The 20,237-nt window shown below is 38.6% G+C and overlaps 1 long non-coding RNA gene across 1 annotated transcript; it reads left to right on the forward strand.

The window, feature by feature from the left end:
• Positions 1 to 363: 363 nt before the first annotated feature.
• On the forward strand, positions 364 to 15,287 carry LOC133541619 (uncharacterized). The gene is made up of 3 exons (XR_009803931.1): positions 364 to 561; positions 2,091 to 2,154; positions 14,291 to 15,287. It is a non-coding gene; the product is annotated as an uncharacterized LOC133541619 (long non-coding RNA).
• Positions 15,288 to 20,237: the final 4,950 nt, after the last annotated feature.

The raw sequence follows: 20,237 nt of genomic DNA on the forward strand, positions 1-20,237 counted from the left end.
ATTGATTGATACTTTTATTAGTAGATTGCACTGTACAGTTGATATTCCGTACAATTGACCACTAAATGGTAACAGCCCAATAAGTTTTTCAACTTGTTTAAGTCGGGGTCCACGTTAATCAATTCATAGTCAATGATCATATCTGGGTAGTGGAGTTAAAAATGCACTTTATTAATGATGCGGAATTGTTTTATTTGGTTATAGAAGTATTGTGTTTGTGAATTTTATCTCAGACTTATTTCTTGTTGTTGACTGATTCTTTGACCTCTTCCTGTCATGGCGTACCGTCAGGCTTCCGTAGTTTCCTCTAGCTGCTGTAGCTCCTCCCCTTCCTTCTTGCGTTGCTGAGGTGAGTTGTGTCCAAATTGGTGTCGTTTTCGAACAAAAACGAACGGTTTATTTTTGTCATTCTTGTCGTATACTGTTAACTTCATGTACCCTTAAGATATGAAGTGTTTTTCTGTTATTTTAACCCTTTTGTTTCAGTGACAGTGTTTGCCGCCCTTTGTTTGAAGCATCCCTCGTTCAAGTCACGTGACCACTACTTCCTGTTGGTGAAAAGTATGCTTTCTAGCTTTCATGTCACGTGACCAGTACTTCCTCTTTTTTAAAATTGATTAAATCAAACAAAACAATACACAGCAATGCCATAACAATGCAATCCAATTCCAAACCAAACCCTACTCAGCAACATTCAGAACAGTAAAAAACCGAGCAATTGAGAGGACACACAAACACGACACAGAACAATCCAAAAGTAGAGAAACAAAATAGAATATAATTAACAACAGTATCAATACCAGTAACAATTTTAACAAACCAGTGATTAAAAATCCCTCATTGACATTATCATTAGACATTTATAAAAAAAAATAAAAAAAAAAATAAAAATGATCAATGGTGTCACAGTGGCTTACATTTGCATCGCATCGCATAAGCTTGACAACACACTGTGTACAATATTTCCCACAAATATGAAATAAGTCATATTTTTGATTATTTTTATAGTTAAAACAAATGTAAATAATGGATCCCATATTCCAATATATGACTCATCTCAACTAAATGCACTTTTTTCTACTGATATCATCTCCATAGCTTGTGTATACCAGTCAGTATGTTTTATGTGTGTATACCAGTCAAAATTTGTTGGACTATCAACATCTATCCATTTATTTAATATTACCCTTTTTGTTATTCTGCATATTGAAAGAAATGCATTTTTACTCTTTGATGACATGTTACTAAATTGATGGAGATCCCCAAGAATACAAGTTTGCAGTGTCATAGGGATATTTATATTAAGGAATGTGATTGCTTCTTTTGTTGTTTTCAACCATAACTATTTTATTCTCTGACAATTCCCCAATAAATGAACAAGAGTTCTCTCACTTCATACTTAAATTGCTATCCATTACACCGATTTTAAACAGCGGAGAAGATGTCAAATACAATCTATTCAATATCTTAAATTGAGTCAGCTTATCTTTAATGTTTCTAAAGGGCTTATTGGCATTTTTCCAAATATCATTCCATGATATGTCTCTTTCATCTAAAATGTTTAAGTCCATCATCCATTTCCGAACACATGCATCATTTGCATTTCTAGTATGATGTTCATTTATTATTCCATAAAATAGTTCAAATAATTTCTTAATTGTATCTTGATTAAAAAGTGTCTCATGGCTATTTAAAGATATGCTTTCAGAGAATATGCATTTATTTACTGCGTGTTTTAAAGAGATAACATCTAAAAAATTATTTCTGGGACATTATATTGATCAACTAAAACATTGAACGGTTTAAAATAGTTTTTATCAATAATATGAAGAGATTTAGTAATACCTCTGTCTTTCCATGTTGTCCATTTAACCACATTTTTATTAATTATGATATTAGGATTGTATCAAAGCGGTTGATTGACAGATGTCATTGGGTTGATTCCAAGTATTTTCTGACACAGTTTTAAAATGTTAAAGGTAGCTTCTATTGGGCTCTGCCCCAATTCATTAGGTATGTTTTTAATATATTATAAACTCCCCACATCAATGTCCAAATTCATTAACATATTTTTTTCTGTGTTGATCCAGTCCTTATCTGCAGAAGAATGGAACAAGTGGCTTGCTTGTTCACAACTGAAGGAGATATAATAATGTAAGAAGTTTGGTAATTGTAATCCTCCTTTATCTTGTGTACTAGACAATATCAAGTATAAGCATCCGGCCTTCTTTCCTCAACATACAAAATGTGATATCATTGTATCTATTTTCTTAAACCAACTTTTATTAATTAGGAGAGGCATTATTTTCAGTAGGGTTGTGGTTCTGTTTTTCCTTTTTTATGACACTACTTGATTGATTGGTGGTATTTGCTTAATTTTTTTGGGTCATCTCTTAGTTTTTTCTCTCTTCTATTGTTTTACTTTTTGGCTTTCTCCTTCTCTTATGATTTTGTTTTCCTTATAATTTTTTTTCTGTCTAGTTTAATTTACTTTCTTCAAGCATGTTTGTTTTGCTAATTAAATTATTACATTTTGTGGTAAAGGGCAATGGGAGGGGGAGGTAGGGAGATTGATAAGGAAAAATAACCCAGTTAAAATATGTATTGAGAGGACACACTTACTAAATGTTATGTTTGATATTTTTGTCACATAAGGAAGAAAACCAGTTCACAAAAACATAATATAGGACAATGACGAGAACATGTTTGAGAATTACAAACTCCATTTCCATATGAGTTGGGAAATTGTGTTAGATGTAAATATAAACGGAATACATCCATCCATCCATCAATTTTCTACCGCTTATTCCCTTTCGGGGTCGCGGGGGGCGCTGGCGCCTATCTCAGCTACAATCGGGCGGAAGGCGGGGTACACCCTGGACAAGTCGCCCAAACGGAATACAATGATTTGCAAATCATTTTCAACCCATATTCAGTTGAATATGCTACAAAGACAACATATTTGATGTTCAAACTGATTAACGTTTTATTTTGTTGCAAATAATCATTAACTGTAGAGTTTGATGCCAGCAACATGTGACAAAGAAGTTGGGAAAGGTGGCAATAAATACTGATAACGTTGAGGAATGCTCATCAAACACTTATATTGAACATCCCACAGGTGTGCAGGCTAATTGGGAACAGTTGGGTGCCATGATTTGCTATAAAAGCAGCTTCCATGAAATGCTAAGTATTTCACAAACAAGGATGGTCACCACTTTGGAAGCAAATTGTCGAACAGTTTTAGAACAACATTTATCAACGAGCTATTGCAAGGAATTTAGGGATTCTACCATCTACGGTCCGTAAAATCATCAAAAGGTTCAGAGAATCTGGAGAAATCACTGCACGTAAGCGATGATATTACGGACCTTTGATCCCTCAGGCGGTACTGCATCAAAAACCCACAACAGTGTATCAAGGATATCACCACATGGGCTCAGGAACACTTCATAAAACCACTGTCAGTAACTACAGTTGGTCGCTACATCTGTAAGTGAAAGTTAAATCTCTACTATGCAAAGCCAAACCCATTTATCAACAACACCCTGAAACACCGCCGGCTTGGCTGGGCCCGAGCTCACCTAAAATGGACTGATGCAGAGTGGAAAGGTGTTCTGTGGTCTGACGAGTCCACATTTCAAATTATATTTGAAAACGGTGAACGTCGTGTCCTCCGGACCAAAGAGGAAAATAACCATTCGGATTGTTATAGGCGCAAAGTTCAAAAGCCAGCATCAGTGATGGTATGGGGGTGTATTAGCGCCCAAGGCTTGGGTAACTTACACATCTGTGAAGGCCCCATTAATGTTGAAAGGTCCATACAGGTTTTGGAGCAACATATGTTGTCATCCAAGCAACGTTATCATGGACGCCCCTGCTTATTTCAGCAAGACAATGCCAAGCCACGTGTTACACGAGTGCGGGGGTCAGAGTTAGTTTGTGACGAACCCCTAGATGCAGAGAAGGAGGCAAGCATTGAATAAGAAAACATATTTTAATGTCCAAAATAAAAGGTACAAAAGACAAACCAGGAACTAAGTATAGCAAAAACTAGTGATGGGTCCGGCAACACCGATGCGTCGAGCTCGTAGAGCAAAACCCTATGTCGGTGCGTGTACTGCTTTTTGAAAGTCATGTGACCGACCATGAGCCGTTTCAGTCACGTGACCGATACGCGAACTGTGTCGCACTGACGACTGTGCGCCAAACTGTGTTTATAAGGAAGCGCATCTGTCAACGAGATGCTGCTGCCAACAGAATCGCCGCAGTTCTGTCGTTGGTCATTTGTAATTTATCGTCGTCGAAAATCATTTCCGCCGTGTGGGAATATTTTGATCATATATCGGAAAAAGGGTATTTGTGTTCATTTCCGTGTCGTTTCATCCTGTTCTCTCAAAGTTTCTACTCGATCTGTTAGTAGGGCTGTAACGGTATGTGTATTTGTATTGAACCGTTTCAGTACGGGGTTTTTTCTAAGCTAAAGTCTTAACAAGCTGCTTTGCTTCTTCTGCCTCAGCACCCAGCATTGTCCCACCCACACAACCATCTAGTTACATTAATAACCTTCAGCGAACTCTTCGATAGATCAGTTGGTAGAGTGGAGGGCTGTAGTTGCTTATGCTGAGTTCCTTAGGGCAGTGGTTCTCAAATGGGGGTACGCGTACCCCTGGGGGTAATTGAAGGTATGCCAAGGGGTACGTGAGATTTAAAAAAATATTCTAAATATAGCAACATTTCTAAAATCCTTTATAAATATATTTAATGAATAATAATTCAACTAAATATGAATGTAAGTTCATAAACTGTGAAAAGAAATGCAACAATGCAATATTCAGTGTTGACAGCTAGATTTTTTTGTGGACATGTTCCATAAATATTGATGTTAAAGATTTCTTTTTTTGTGAAGCAATGTTTAGAATTAAGTTCATGAATCCAGATGGATCTCTATTACAATCCCCAAAGAGGGCACTTTAAAGGCCTACTGAAATGAGATGTTCTTATTTAAACGGGGATAGCAGGTCCATTCTATGCGTCATACTTGATAATTTCGCGATATTGCCATATTTTTGCTGAAAGGATTTAGTAGAGAACATCCACAATAAAGTTCGCAACTTTTGGTCGCTATCAGAAAAGCCCTGCCTTTACCGGAAGTCGCAGACGATGACGTCACATGTTGATGGCTCCTCACATATTCACGTTGTTTTTAATGGGAGCCTCCAACAAAAACAGTTATTCGGACCGATAAAACGACAATTTCCCCATTAATTTGAGCGAGGATGAATGATTCGTGTTTGAGGATATTGATAGCGACGGACTAGGAAAAAAAAAAAAACGCGATTGCATTGGGACGGATTCAGATGTTTTTAGACACATTTACTGGGTTAATTCTGGGAAATCCCTTATCTTTCTATTGTGTTGCTAGTGTTTTAGTGAGTTAAATAGTACCTGATAGTCGGAGGTGTGTTTCCACGGGTGTCTTGACGCCAATGTCTCAGGGGAGTCGACGGCAGCTTTATGGACGGGGAAAGCTCAGCTGATCTCCGGCAAGAAGCGACTTTTTACCACAATTTTCTCACCGAAACCTGCTGGTTGACATTCGGTCAGGATCCATGTTCGCTTGACCGCTGTGATCCATAGTAAATTTTCACCTCCGGGAATTTTAAACAAGGAATCACCGTGTGTTGCTTCTCCAATATTAATTGAACAAATTGCAAAAGATTCAGCAACACAGTTCTCCAAAATACTGTGTAATTATGCAGACGACTTTTAGCTGTGTGTGTGTGTGCAGCGCTCATATTTCCTAACAGTCTGTGACGTCACGCGTACACGTCATCATTACGCGACGTTTTCAAGAAGAAACTCCCGGGAAATTTAAAATTGCAATTTAGTAAACTAAAAAGGCCGTATTGGCATGTGTTGCAATGTTAATATTTCATCATTGATATATAAACTATCAGACTGCGTGGTGGGTAGTAGTGGGTTTCAGTAGGCCTTTAAGTTGATGATTACTTCTGTGTGTAGACATCTTTATTTATAATTGAATCAATTGTTTATTTCCAACAAGTTTTTAGTTATTTTCATATCTTTTTTTCCAAATAGTTCAAGAAAGACCACTACAAATGAGCAATATTTTGCACTGTTATACAATTTAATTAATCAGAAACTGATGACATAGTGCTGTATTTTACTTCTTTATCTCTTTCTTTCAACCAAAAATGCTTTGCTCTGATTAGGGGGTACTTGAATTAAAAAAATGTTCACAGGGTGTACATCACTGAAAAAAGGTTGAGAACCACTGCCTTAGGACACTGGTTTAAACCCAGCTCATTACGTTTTTACCATGAATTGATTAACGTGGACCCCGACTTAAACAACTTGAAAAACTTAATCGGGTGTTACCATTTAGTGGTCAATTGTATGGACTATGTACTGAACTGTGCATTCTAGTAATAAAAGTTTTAAACAATCAATCAACAGTGCGTATTCAGAGCGCATGTAAAAAAAAAAAAAATAATAATTCCCAGTCCACAAGTATCCTCATTCACAACACGTTCTCTTAGATTTCCATGTTATGATACATGTTCACATTATTTATTGACTGATTCCAAAGATGAAAAAAATATAATTTTATTTAAATGAAGATATGAAATAATCCTAAATGAAATACAATGAATTGGTTTATATTAGTCCAATTTAAATTGACCTAAGCTTTTCTACAGTCCCTTTCCAATTCAAACAATGGAACATTAATATTTCTTTGTTAGAAAGTGAGGAAAATAAATTACAAGTTAAAGAATTTATTTCAGATTTTATTGAAAATAATCAGGATTCTGTCTCTGACATTCCCACAATATGGAAGCACTTAAAGGCCTACTGAAAGCCACTACTACCGACCACGCAGTCTGATAGTTTATATATCAATGATGAAATATTAACATTGCAACACATGCCAATACGGCCTTTTTAGTTTACTAAATTACAATTTCAAATTTCCCGGGAGTTTTTTTTCTTCGAAACGTCGTGTAATGATGACGTGTACGCAAGACGTCACAGGTTTTTAGGAAGTATGAGCGCTACGCACACAAACAGCTAAAAGTCGTCTGCTTTATAATTATACGGTATTTTGGACATCTGTGTTGCTGAATCTTTTGCAATTTGTTCAATTAATAATGGAGAAGTCACAGTAGAAAGATGGAGTTGGGAAGCTTTAGCTTTTAGCCACACAAACACACGCTGATTCCTTGTTTAAAATTCCCGGAGGTGAAAATTTACTATGGATCAGAGCGCAGTCAAGCGAACATGAATCACGACGGAATGTCAACAAGCAGGTTTCGGTGAAAAAATTGTGGTTGAAAAGTCGCTTCTTACCGGAGAAAAGCTGAGCTTGTGTCGTCCATGCAGCTGCCGTCGACTCCCCTGAGACACTGCGCGTCAACAAACCCGTGGAGACACCCTTCCGACTATCAGGTACAGTTAAAGGCCTACTGAAATGAGATTTTCTTATTTAAACGGGGATAGCAGGTCCATTCTATGTGTCATACTTGATAATTTCGCGATATTGCCATATTTTTGCTGAAAGGATTTAGTAAAGAAAATCGACGATAAAGTTCGCCACTATATATATATATATCTATATATACATATATATATATATATATATATATGTATGTATATATATATATATATATATATATATATATATATATATATATATATATATATATATATATATATATATATATATATATATATATATATAATCCAATTCCCAAACCAAACCTGACCCAGCAACACTCAGAACTGCAATAAACAGAGCAATTGAGGAGACACAAACACGACACAAAACAAACCAAAAGTAGTGAAACAAAAATGAATATTATCAACAACAGTATCAATATTAGTTATAATTTCAGCATAGCAGTGATTGAAAATCCCTCATTGACATTATCATTATCATTATCATTAGACATTTATAAATATAAATAAAAAAAACAATAGTGTCACAGTGGCTTACACTTGCATCGCATCTCATAAGCTTGACAACACACTGTGTCCAATGTTTTCACAAAGATAAAATACGTAATATTTTTGGTTTATTTAATAGTTAAAACAAATTTACATTATTGCAATCAGTTGATAAAACATCGTCCTTTACAATGATAAAATAAAAAATAAAAATCAACTACTCTGCTAGCATGTCAGCAGACTGGGGTAGATCCCGCTGAAATCCTATGTATTAAATGAATACAGAATCGTTTTGAGTCGGAAAAATATCGTTTTTGAATCGAGAATCGAATCGAATCGAAAAAATTTATATATTATCGAATTGTGACCCCAAGAATCGATATTAAATCGAATCGTGGGACACCCAAAGATTCACAGCCCTAATACACACACACACACACATATATATATATATATATATATATATATATATATATATATATATATATATACATAAATATATCTGAGCTGCCACCTTATCGTGGTAGAGGAGTTTGCGTGTCCCATTGATCCAAGGATCTATGTTGTCCGGGGGCTTTAAGCCCCCTGATAGGGTCTCTCAAGGCAAACTGGTCCTAGGTGAGGGACCAGACAAAGAGCAGCTCAAACACCACTATGAAAAGTAAAAACAAAGGACCCAGATTTCCCTCGCCCAGACGCGGGTCACCGTGGCCCCCCTCTGGAGCCAGGCCCGGCGGTGGGGCACGATGGCGAGCGCCTGGTGGCTGGGCCTGTTCCCATGGGGCCCGGCCGGGCACAGCCCGAAGAGGCAATGTGGTTCCCCCCTCAAATGGGCTAACCACCCATAGCAGGGGCAATAGAGGTCGGATGCGATGTGAACTGGGCGGAAGCCGAAGGCAGAGCTCTTGGCGGTCCGATCCTCGGCTACATAAGCTAGCTCTTGGGACGTGGAACGTCACTTCACTGGAAGGGAAGGAACCTGAGTTAGTGCGCAAAGTAGAGAAATTCCGGCTGGATGTAATAGTACTCACTTTGACGCTCAGCAAGGGCTCTGGAACCACTTCTCTTGAAAGGGGATGGGCTGTCTTCCACTCTGGCATGGCCGGCAGTGACAGGCGACGGGCTGGGGTGGCAAATCTCGTCGCCCCCCGGCTCAAAGCCTGCACGTTGGAGTTCAACCCAGTGGACGAAAGGGTAGCCTCCCTCCACCTTCGGGTGGGGGGACAGGTCCTTGTTTGTGCTTACGCACCAAACAACAGTTCAGAGTACCCACCCTTTTTGGGTACACTCGAGGGAGTACTGGAGAGTGCTCCCTCGGGTTACTTTCTTGTCCTACTGGGGGACTTCAACACTCATGTTGGCAACGACAGTGAAACCTGGAGAGGCGTGATTGGGAAGAATGGCCGCCCGGATCTGAACACGAGTGGTCTTTTGTTATTGGACTTTTGTGCTCATCACAGTTTGTCCATAACAAACACCATGATCAAACATAAGGGGGTCCATATGTGAACTTGGCACCAGGACACCCAAGGCCGCAGTTCTATGATCGACTTTGTAGTTGTGTCATCGGATTTGTGGCCTCAGGTTTTGGACACTTGGATGAAGAGAGGGGCGGAGCTTTTTACCGATCACCACCTGGTGGTGAGTTGGCTGCGATGGTGGGGGAGGATGCCGGACAGACCTGGCAGGCACAACCGCATTGTTAGGGTTTGCTGGGAACGTCTGGCAGAGTCTCCTGTCAGAGAAAAATTAAATTCCCACCTCTGGAAGAACTTTGAACATGTCACGAGGAAGGTGCTGGACATTGAGTCCGAATGGACCATAATCCGCACCTCTATTGTCGAGGCGGCTGAATGGAGCTGTGGCCGCAAGGTATTTGTTAATTATTATTTGCAAAAAAAATAAATAAAATCATGAGTTTGAACATCAAATATCTTGTCTTTGTAGTGCATTTGTCAGGCTTGGACATGGATTGTGTGTGCTCCTTCGACGCAGCGGGATTACAGGACGAGCCAGGCGCGAATTCAGGTACATGATATTTATTGAATAAACAAACAAACTACAAAAAGGCAAACCAAGGACGCGCTCTGTGGCGGATAATAATCTATACTATACTTAAAACAAAACAGCACAATGGCATGACTATATACAAACAAAACAAAACTAGCACTGTGGCATAAATACATAAACTTACACGGCATGGAACTGTGGACGAGGGCGTGAAGGTTGGAAGAGCATGGATAAGGTGCGTGCGAGTGTGAAGATCCCAGAATGATGAACAGAAAGAAAATTACTTAAATACTGGCTGTGATAATCAAGAACAGGTGTGGGACTGAGGGCAGGGGCGTGACAAGGTGGAAACTAATGCGTTGGCATGGAAACAAACAAAACCAGGAAGTGAAAAACGTGACTGAATGTCCAAAAACTAAACATAGCATGACCAAAACCAAAACATAACTTACAGGCGTGACAGCATTCAATTGAATATGGGTCGAAAAGAATTAGCAAATCATTGTATTCCGTTTATATTTACATCTAACACAATTTTCCAACTCATATGGAAACGGGGTTTGTACATACAAACATGCATGCATGCATATATATATATATATATATATATATATATATATATATATATATATATATATATATATATATATATATATATATATATTTATATATATATATAAATCTGCATATATATATATATATATTTATATATACATATACACATATATACATACATACACTCATACAGACGTACATACATACACACAAATATAAATACACACATACATACATACATTGTCACACACACACACACAAGCACACACACAGATACATTTATGCATGTATAAATATATATATATATATATATATATATATATATATATATATACATATATATATACATATATACATATATATATATATATATATATATATATATATATATATATATATATAAAATATATTTATATATATATATATAATATGAGTGTGAATGTTGTCTGTCTATCTGTGTTGGCCCTGTGATGAGCTGGCGGCTTCCGCCTGATTGTAGCTGAGATAAGCACCAGCGACCCCCGCGACCCCAAAGGGAATAAGCGCTAGAAAATGGATGAATGGATATATATACAGTATATATATATATGTATGTATATATCAGAGGTGGGCAGTAACGCGCTACATTTACTCCGTTACATCTACTTGAGTAACTTTTGGGATAAATTGTACTCCTTAGATTAGTTTTTATGCAACATACTTTTACTTTTACTTGAGTATATTTATAGAGAAGAAACATTACTTTTACTCCGCTCCATTTATCTACAATCAGCTTGTTACTCGCTACTTTTTTTATCGATCTGTTAATGCACGCTTTGTTTGTTTTGATTTTGTCAAACACGCATTCAAAATAGGAACTACGCATGCCTGCTTTTCACCAATCAAATGCAGTCACTGGTGACGTTGGACCAATCAAACAAAACCAGGCGGTCACGGGACCGTCACACGTCGAATCCGACCTAAAAAAGTTGAAAAACTTATTGGGGTGTTACCATTTAGTGGTCAATTGTGCGGAATATGTACTGTACTGTGCAATCTACTAATAAAAGTTTCAGTTAATTAATCAAAAATGTAAAGGAAAAAAGACACTTTTTATTTCAACCGTACTTCCCGTCAAAAGCCTAAGACTGATTGCACAGTTCCTGTCTCCACAATAAAAGTGCCGCTCCATCGCGCCTGCGCTGACAAAATAAGAGTCTCCGAAAGCCAGCGCAAACAAGCTAGCAAGCTACGGAGTTTGCCGCCAATGTATTTCTTGTAAAGTGTATAAAAAAGAATATGGAAGCTGGACAAATAAGATGCCAAAAACCAACGACTTTCATGTGGTATTAGACAGAAAAGTGGAACTTTTTTTCTACATTTGAAAATGTGGACATTATCAACACTATACTGTCTGATTCGAATCAATACAAGTCATCAGAATCAGGTAATACACCAACTTATATTCTTGTCTTCATGAAAGATTGGAATCTATATGTTAAACATGCATGTATATTCATTAAAACACCTTTAACATGTCTACGAAAATGGCAAAATAAATAATTATGAATTATATATTTATATATATATATATATATATATATATATATATGTATATATATATATATATATGTATATATATATATATATATATATATATATGTATGTGTGTGTGTATGTATATATGAGGTAGATCACCTCAACTTGGTCATATATATATAAACCCGTTTCCATATGCCATATGAGTTGGGAAATTGTGTTAGATGTAAATATAAACGATATATATATATATATATATATATATATATATATATATATATATATATATATATATATATATATATATATATATATATATATATACAAACCCGTTTCCATATGAGTTGGGAAATTGTGTTGGATGTAAATATAAACGAAATACAATGATTTTCAAATCCTTTTCAACCCGTACAGTATTCAGTTGAATGCATTACAAAGACAAGATATTTGATGTTCAAACTTAGAAACTTTATTATTTTTTTGTAAATAATTAACTTAGAATTTCATGGCTGCAAAATGTGCCAAAGTAGTTGGGAAAGGACATGTTCACCGCTGTGTTACATCACCTTTTCTTTTAACAACACTCAATAAACGTTTGGGAACTGAGGAAACTAATTGTTGAAGCTTTGAAAGTGGAATTTCCCATTCTTGTTTTATGTAGAGCTTGTCATATTTTACGCTTCATAATGCGCCACACATTTTCGATGGGAGACAGGTCTGGACTGCAGGCGGGCCAGGAAAGTACCCACACTCTTATTTTTACAAAGCCACGCTGTGGTAACACTTGTCTTGCTGAAATAAGCAGGGGCATCCATGATAACGTTGCTTGAATGACATCATATGTTGCTCCAAAACCTGTATGGACCCACAGATGTGTAAGTTACACATGCCTTGGACACTTGTGCACCCCCATACCATCACAGATGCTGGCTTTTGAACTTTGCGCCTATAATAATCCGAATGGTTATGTTCCTCTTTGTTCTGGAAGACACCACGTCCTCTCTTTCCAAATATTATTTGAAATGTGGACTCGTCAGACCACAGAACACCTTTCCACTTTGCATCAGTCCATCTTAGGTGAGCTCGGGCCCAGCGAAGCCGGCGGCGTTTCAGGATATTGTTGATAAATGGGTTTGTCTTTGCATAGTAGAGTTTAAACTTGCACTTACAGATGTAGCGACCAACTCTAGTTACTGACAGTGGTTTCATGAAGTGTTCCTGAGCCCATGTGGTGATATCCTTTACACACTGATGTTGGTTTTTGATGCAGTTCCGCCTGAGAGATCAAAAGTCTGTAATATCATCGCTTACGTGCAGTGATTTCTCCAGATTCTCTGAACTTTTTTAAAGATTTTACGGACTGAAAATGGTAAAATCCCTAAATTCCTTGCAAAAGCTCGTTGAGAAATGTTGTTCTAAAACTGTTCGACAATTCGCTTACAAAGTCGTGATCCTCGCCCCATCCTTCTTTGTGAATTACTTAGCAATTCATGGAAGCTGTTTTTTACACAATTATGGCACCCAACTGTTCCCAATTAGCCTGCACACCTGTGGGATGTTCCAAATAAGTTTTTGATGAGCATTCCTCAACTTTATCAGTATTTATTTTCACCTTTCCCAACTTCTTTGTCACGTGTTGCTGGCATAAAATTCTAAAGTTAATGATTATTTGCACAAAAAAATGTTTATCAGTTTGAACATCAAATGTGTTGTCTTTGTAGCATATTCAACTGAATATGGGTTGAAAATAAATTGCAAATCATTGTATTCCGTTTATGTTTACATCTAACACATTTTCCCAACTCATATGGCAACGGGGTTTGTAGATTAGTGGCAGCCTATTTAACGGGCTGCTGACAGCATGTGAGCGCCGGAACTTTATTTTACTGCTTGCAACGGAGACATATGTTGTTGGTCTTGCCAGAGGACTCCCTAATTGGTCTTGCGCATCTTTTCAGGTTTGTCTGTATTTTTCTAGCCTTTTCCAGTGCTTTTATTTTGTACTTTGTTTTTCTGTTTTTACTTCTTTCTTGAAGTATTTTTCCTAGCCTTGTCTAGCGCTTTTGGTTTTGTGTAGGTTATTTATCACAGTAGTTTTTTTTACATGGTGTGTTTTTGTCTTTACCACCATCGCCTTTGTTTTGTTACTTTGTGCTTCCTCAAGAATAAAAGGAAGAATTATTGTCCACAAACAATTTGTCTCAGCATACTTGGGATCCACCTCACCATCTCGTTACAGAATGTTCCGGCCATACTATGGAACCCGCAGAGACAGATTCCTGGAGAAAAGCATTGCAAGGCCAGGCACAATGGATCAACCAGCAGGGGGACCAGCTAGACCTCCTGAGCCGGGGTCTACAAGGACTGTCAGAGCGTCAACACGCCATGTTGGAACGAGTCAACATGCTGCTAGCCACCGTTGTACCCACCTCGAGCTCCATGCCCGACCAGGCATCCACCCAGCCCACACAACCTGCTACTACCAGCAACATACGGCTTTCCCCGACTTGAACGTTTTTCCAAAGAAAGGAAAGACGTAAGACAATTCTTGACACAATGTGAGCTACATTTCGAGCTAAGAGTTGTGCTTAGCAAGGATTGTGCACTTTCACTTCTCCTCCACCAACTCTACGATTGTGGCATCGATTTTCTAGCCGGAGTAGCTTTACCATCGACCCGCATGTACAAGTTGTCTAACACCGAACTCAAAGCACTAGAAGAATACATAAACACATCAGTAGCTGCGGGTCTCATTCGCCCTTCAACCTCTCCTGTAGCCGCGGGATTTTTTTTCGTCGAAAAGAAGGACAAGTCCTTAAGACTTTGTATAGACTACCGCGCTCTTAATCAGATTACTGTCAAGAATACGTAAGTATCCTCTTCGACTCCTTGATTCTGCATTTACTCCCTTACAGTCAGCAAAGTTTTTTACTAAACTCGATTTATGTAGCGCTTACCATCTCGTTCGCATCCAAGAAGGGGATGAATGGCAGACTGCATTTAACACTCCTCTCGGACATTTTGAGTTTCTAGTCATGCCTTTTGGACTTACTAATGCACCTGTCGTTTTTCAGGGTTTCATTCATGACATTTTTCTGGACAGGACAGGTCGGTTTCTCTTCGTTTACCTGGACGATATATTAATTCATTCATCAACATTTGACGGTCATGTGCAGCAGGTTCGGTTAGTCCTTCAACGACTGCTCAAGAATAAACTTTTCGTCACGCTGGAAAAATGTGAGTTTCATTCATCCTCCATTCCCTTCTTAGGATTTATCGTTGAGGAGGGTAGACTCAGATCTGACCCCGCTAAGGTAAAAGCAGTAGTAGACTGGCCCACTCCGGTTTCCAAGAAGCACCTTCAGAGATTTTTGGGCTTCTTTAATTTTTATTGGCGATTTATTCGTAATTTTAGTCCCATCGCTGAGCCATTTACGAGGCTAACTTCTACTAAGGTTTCATTTGAATGAATACCCGAGGCCAATTCCATGTTTTTGAGGTTGAAAAGATTGTTTACTTCGGCTCCTGTTCTTTGTTACCCTGACCGTTCTCTCCAATTTTTTGTTGAGGTGGATGCTTCTGATTCAGGTGTAGGGGCCGTACTCTCCCAGCAATCTGTCACCGACCCGAAGTTGCACCCCTGTGCTTTCTTCTCTCGTCGCCTATCCCCTGTGGAGAGAAATTATGACATTGGCAACAGGGAGCTTCTGGCGGTCATCTTGGCCCTTCAGGAGTGGAGACATTGGCTGGAAGGGGCCAAGCTACCATTCATCATCTACACAGACCACAAGAACTTGTCCTACTTAAGGACCGCACAGAGACTGAACCCCCGCCAGGCCGGCTGGGCACTATTTTTGACTTGTTTTAACTTTATCATCACTTTTTGATCTTGTTCTCAGAATGGGAAGCCTGATGCCCTGTCCCGTCTCTACTCATCGTCCTTTGAGAATTCCTCACCTAAACCAATTGTTCCCCATTCCCACATCATTGGGGGATTCCAGTGGGACATCGAGCGGAAAGCCTTGGAGGCCCTGAAGTCGCACACATCTACTCGGGTCTGCCCACCAGGTCGGTTGTTTGTGGTTCCTCGACTCCGTTCCAGTGTTCTGGATTGGGCACATGGGTCGAAGATCGCTTGCCATCCAGGTATTCGTCGCACCAGTTTTGTCCTCTCCCAGTGTTTTTGGTGGCCATCCATTCTGGCAGATTCAAAAGTTTGTACGAAGGCTTTTGTGGCAGCATGTCGGATCTGCGCCCGGAACAAGACATCCCACAAGCTCCAGCAGGACTGTTAGACCCATTACCCATCCACTCCCGCCCGTGATCACACATAGCTGTGGACTTTGTCACAGGACTGCCCCCCTCCGAGGGAAAGGACACTGTCTTGACCATTCTCGAAGATGCCCCCCCCACACCCCCAAGCTGCCTTCGGCTCTTGAAACAACCTAACTATTCATGCTCTACGCCTTCCGGCTGCATGGCATCCCCACTGATGTGGTATCCGACAGAGGAAAACACTTTTCCTCGGCCGTCTGGAGGGCATTCTGCAAGTCTCTGGGGGCCTCCCCTAGCCTATCCCCCGGCAACCACCCACAGAGCAATGGACAGACAGAGCGGAAAAACCAAGACCTGGAGGCGGCCATCCGGTGCACTTGTCATCAGCAACCCTCAACCTCATCCATGGCTCCAAATTCTTTCCTCTCCAGGTGCTGCCCAAGTCATTTACTACTTCATCCATGGCTACAACATGTTAACCTCTCCAGGGGCTGCCCAAGTCATGTTGTACTTCATCCATGGCTCCATTCTGTTTCCTCTCCAGGTGCTGCCCAAGTCATTTTGTACTTCATCCATGGCTACATGTTTCCTCTCCACGTGCTGCCCAAGTCATGTTGTACTTCATCCATGGCTCCAACTTGTTTCCTCTCTAGGTGCTGCCCAAGTCATTTTGTACTTCATCCATGGCTCCAACATTTTTCCTCTCCAGGTGCTGCCTAAGTCATTTTGTACTTCATCCATGGCTCCAACATTTTTCCTCTCCAGGTGCTGCCTAAGTCATGTTGTACTTCATCCATGGCTCCAACATTTTTCCTCTCCATGTGCTGCCCAAGTTATGTTGTACTTCATCCATGGCTCCACCAGGTTTTCTCTCCAGGTGCTGCCCAAGTTATTTTGTACTTCATCCATGGCTCCAACATTTTTCCTCTCCAGGTGCTGCCCAAGTCATGTTTTACTTCATCCATGGCTCGAACATTTTCCCAGTCCAGGTGCTGCCCAAGTCGTATTGTACTTCATCCATGGCTCCAAAATGTTTCCTCTCCATGTGCTGCCCAAGTCATGTTGTATTTCATCCATGGCTCTTACAGGTTTCCTCTCCAGGTGCTGCCTGCCTTGGGGCGTGGTTTAGAGGGAAGGAGTATATTTACAGCTGTTGTGTGTGTAGTTGTGCACTGCACTTTCTAAAAGCCGTAGATGTTTTTGTCACATATGCATGATTGATTGATTGGTTGAAACTTTTATTAGTAGATTGCACAGTACAGTACATATTCCGTACAATTGACCACTAAATGGTAACACCTGAATACGTTTTTCAACTTTTTTAAGTCGGGGTCCACGTTAATCAATTTATGGTACAAATATATACTCTCAGCATAATACAGTCATCACACAAGTTTATCATCATAGTATATACATTGAATTATTTACATTATTTACAATCCGGGGGTTAGGATGAAGAGCTTTGGTTGATATCAGTACTTCAGTCATCAACAATTGCATCAACAGAGAAATGGACATTGAAACAGTGTAGGTCTTACTTAGTAGGATATGTACAGCGAGCAGAGAACATAGTGAGTTCAGATAGCATAACAACAAGTATATACTTCAGAAATACATTCGATTATTTACATTAGGTTATTTATGATCCAGGGGGATGGGATGTGAATGGAGGAGGGTATTAGTAAAGCGTTGAAGTTGCCTAGAGGTGTTGATGGCAGTGTTATCCTGTTTAAGAGTGTCACAACATTGTTGTTTACGGCGGACAAACTGCTTTGAGGTAGACGAAAACGTGACTGCTGTTGTTGTGTGTTGTTACCGCGCTGGGAGGATGTTAATGAAACTGCCTAACAATAAACCCACAGAAGAAACCAAGAACTTGCCCTCGATCATTCTAAAGTTATAACGTAATTGGGCAGACACACTGTTTATAACGTGGGAAAGCAGATGTGAAAACAGGCTGTCCTCACTCAGGTCCGCCTGAATTTCGGGAGATTTCCCGGCGAAAATTTGTGCCGGAAGGTTTTCGGTAGAGGCGCTGAATTTCAGGAGTCTCCCGGAAAATCCGGGAGGGTTGGCAAGTATGTGGCTGACTTGCTAACACCTCATGATACGTAGCTGCCATGCATACATCCCACCAATACATGACTCAATACAACATGCATACATGCATACAAAATGCATACATCCAACCAGTACATGACTCTATTAATCACCAACTATTTTTATAATTGATTTTAACTGATTTAATCGATTAGTTGTTGCAACCCTAATACATTTGTATATATTCATCACCTCATCACAATACACACACACACATATATACATATTTATATATACACAGTATATATACATATATATATATATATATATATATATATATATGTATATATATATATATATATATATATATATATATATATATATATATGTACATATATATACACAAATACATATATATATACACATATATATACATATACTTATTTGTGTAAATGTATATACACATATATACATTTACACAAATATACTCATTTATGTACATATACATACATATATACATACACATATACAAACATATATACATATACATAGATATACATACATATACACATATATACACATATACTTATATACAAATATACATACATGTATATAGATATATACATATATCAACATGGTCCTTAACACCACCAAGACGAAGGAGCTGATCATGGATTTCCGGAAGAAAAAAACCCATAAACAGCCAACCACTCTACATCAATGGTGACTATGTGGAAAGGGTCTCTAACTTCAGGTTCCTGGGCATCCAGATCGAGGAAGACCTGTCGTGGAGTATGTACACCTCAGTGACTATCAAAAAGACACAGCAAAAACTTTACTTTCTGAGACTCCTCAGGAAGAACAATCTGTCTCAAAAACTGCTTGTGTCCTTCTATTGCTGCTCAATAGAGATTGTGCTGACATACTGCATGTGTGTATGGCATGCCAGCTGCACGGTGGCAGAGAGGAATGCACTTCAGAGGGTCATAAAAACTGCCATAAAGATCACTGGCTGCTCGCTCCCCTCCCCAGATGAACTGTACAGTGCCGGGTGCCTCAAAAAGGCCCAAAACATCATAAAGGACCCATCTCACCCTGGACATAAACTTTTTGAACTGATGCCCTCAGGCAGGACATACAGGACAATAAAATGCCAGACAAACCGTTTTAAAAACACATTTTATCCGAGAGCAATAGTATCACTGAACACAAGATAACAATAAGGACTGTGCACGTGAGCTGTATGCTTGGTATTTTTATGAATTTTATGTATTTTTATCTATTTATCTATGTTCTTATGGTTTTAAGTATGATTTTGCACTGAATTAGTTTGCATACAATTTTGTTGTACAAATGTACAATGACAATAAAGATATATTCTATTCTATTCTATTCTATAAAAATATATACATACATATATATATATACATACATATATATACTTATATACACATTACATACAAATACATATTTACATACATACATTTATATACCCAGATATATAGATATATATATATATATATATATATATATATATATATATATATATATATGTATATATATATATATATATGTATGTATGTATATATATATATATATATATATATATATATATATATATATATATATATATATATATATATATATATATATATATATATATATATACTGTATACATATTGGAGTTAAACACAGTGGACGAGAAGGTAGCTTCCCTCCGCCTTCGGGTGGGGGGGACGGGTCCTGACTGTTGTTTGAGCATACGCACCAAACAGCAGTTCAGAGTACCCTCCCTTTTTGGATACACTCAAGGGAGTACTAGAAAGTACTCCCCCGGGTGATTCCCTTGTCCTACTGGGGGACTTCAACCT

Source organism: Nerophis ophidion, linkage group LG02, assembly GCF_033978795.1.
Source record: "Nerophis ophidion isolate RoL-2023_Sa linkage group LG02, RoL_Noph_v1.0, whole genome shotgun sequence".
Taxonomy (NCBI): domain Eukaryota; kingdom Metazoa; phylum Chordata; class Actinopteri; order Syngnathiformes; family Syngnathidae; genus Nerophis; species Nerophis ophidion.